This window comes from Enhydra lutris, unplaced genomic scaffold (assembly GCF_002288905.1).
Source record: "Enhydra lutris kenyoni isolate GAN:26980312 unplaced genomic scaffold, ASM228890v2 scaffoldscaffold93, whole genome shotgun sequence".
NCBI lineage: Eukaryota > Metazoa > Chordata > Mammalia > Carnivora > Mustelidae > Enhydra > Enhydra lutris.
The window spans coordinates 2,374,875-2,377,260 of NW_019154177.1; the positions used below are offsets into that span (position 1 = coordinate 2,374,875).

The window sequence follows — 2,386 nt, forward strand, 5'->3', positions numbered from 1 at the left end:
TCAGACTCTCTGCAACAGAACAGACGTTCAGAAACTCCCACCTTCCCAAATTAAGCCGCGGGGTGGCAAGAATTCAAAAAAGGTAAACATTTTAAGAACTCAATTCACATAGGAACCTGGAAGTTTCGATTTATAATTATAAAATTAAAGACTACCAGCCATCATTACCTAAATCGGCTAGTAAATTAAAGCGGTCAGTGCAGGCGGAATAGACACATGGAAACACAAGAGCAACTGTAAGTGACTCGGATCCCCTCCTCTGAGGGCGAGAAGCACAGGAGCTGGGGTCCCAGGCCAGCCAGGGAGCACCTGACACCTGCCCCACTAGGCTTCTTGCCTTGGCCAAATTGTTCTTTGTCTCCTTGCTTCATCTCCTCATTTCTGTGCGATGTTTTAAAGAGCACTTGGCATACACACATACTAATGGATCTTTACGATCCTAGACCTTAATGCTTCCTACCAGTCTGTTTTAGGTTTTTTTGCTTGTTTTTCCTTTTCCTTTTTTTAAACACCAGAGAAGTCTTTAAGGAAACTTACCTACGTTGCTATCATCAGCAGGAGGTCTTTCATTAAAGACTTTTAGAAGTAAAATTTCCTGGTTCTCTTTGCCCCTGGGATCTGCCTCCAGATTTCATAATCCCAGGGCAGAACGAACAGACAGACGGTCCTGAGCGCCGAGTCTCAGGCTTGCTCGTCGGGGAAGCAGCGCGCGAGCGCGGGGGCGGGCGATTCACAGGTGCGCGGCTTCCAGAAGGATACCAGGGCCAGCATACACCGCGGGGTGTGTGTGATGTGTGCTGTGTGGCGGTGGTGATTAGTTCAGACCTCCGGAGAGGTAGGAAGCTGCCTTACTACAGTCCAGTTTGTGGAATAAGATGAAAAGCCGAAAACACATCTGTTGATGAGAATGAGAACGGTGAGAATGTGATTTTGTAACTTGGATGGAAAAAGAGACCACCAAGCGCTGTGAGCAGGATTTGAACCTGCGCGGGAGACCCCATTGGATTTCGAGTCCAACGCCTTAACCACTCGGCCATCACAGCCCCACGCAGGTGGGCTTTTTGGACACTAGGGTTCACATTGGTGCCAGGCCCTGGCTCTCACACTTCCGTCTTACCAAAGCAGGCTGCTTCTGTTCGTTTGGCACGTTTACTCTAAGTGGGACCCAGAAAGAAATCACTCCCAAGGCTCTCCGAGAGAAAGCAATATTCCAGCATCACAAGAATCCTTGATTTTCAGGATTTACTTCATAGTTGGCAGGAAGTGAAGTGAGGAGTTGTGCTGTGTGCTGGTATCCTACTCAGCCACGCTCGTCACAGAATATCCAGGAGGCTTTGCTGCTGGGGAGGACAATTTGTCAGGACCCGCCAATATTTCAAATACTGGCACACAAGAGAGGTTATACTGTGCTGAAGTCTAGTCTTTCCAGCATTAATAACAATATCGGGGAAAACCCAATTATTCAGAATTATTTAATTAGATAAATCATGGCATAATTAAAGAGTGGAATGCTATGCCTATTGAAGAGAAAATGAGAAAGATCATGGTGTACATATATATATGTATATTTTAAAATAAAAGCAACGGTCAGAGCGATCGGCATAGAACACTACCACTACAAGTACATTTGTGTTAGATTATATATGTATTTTACAAAAAAATAATCTCAAGGATATTCAGGAAACTCATGACAACAGTAACCGGTTGAGGGGCTGGAGACGGAGGAGATGGAACTTCCGGAGCAGGAGGGAGCAAATTACCGCCTGCCATTTGGGACTTCAGATGTGCCTACTAAAAAATATTAAATAAAGTCTCAAGAAAACACTACAAATGAGGAGGTAGGGGACAGAAACTGTTTTTACCAGAGGCCCCCTCTGGAATGCTGGATGGGGGGTTTCCTATTTCAGAACACAGCAACCTGGAGGGCTCGGAAGGAGGCCTCACCTGGAGCCCCAGAGAGAGCGAATTGCAATTTGGAGTCAGTCTGTAGTGAGTGGAGAAGCCTGAGGCAACAAGGCAGGAAGGCTCTGGAATGGGGTTCTACCCTGTCCCCAGGGCCAGGGAGAACTGGAATGCACACCTGATTTCAAAGCTTGTTGGGGGAGCCATCTTGATTTGTTCTAGAGTGTTCTGGGAGAAGTGGAAGAAGTCCTCTCTCCCCAGTGCAATCTTGGGCTATTTTGTCCCAAACCACAGAACTTAAGTAGCTTAAACTTCCTCCTTTGGATCTAAGAGTAACAACTTCCAAAACCTGTGTGTGTGTGTGTGTGTGTGTGTGTGTGTGTGTGTGTATTTTATTTTTGCAGAGAAGTAGTATTTTTTGTCTGGGCCAGAGCACAGTCCTCCTTATAATGTACAGTTTCCAGGAGCTGTTTCTACAGGAAAT

The 2,386-nt window shown here is 46.1% G+C and overlaps 1 non-coding gene across 1 annotated transcript; it reads right to left on the bottom strand.

Moving 5' to 3' along the window:
* Positions 1–962: 962 nt before the first annotated feature.
* Positions 963–1,043, bottom strand: TRNAS-CGA. Its single transcript has one exon. It is a non-coding gene; the product is annotated as a tRNA-Ser (tRNA).
* Positions 1,044–2,386: the final 1,343 nt, after the last annotated feature.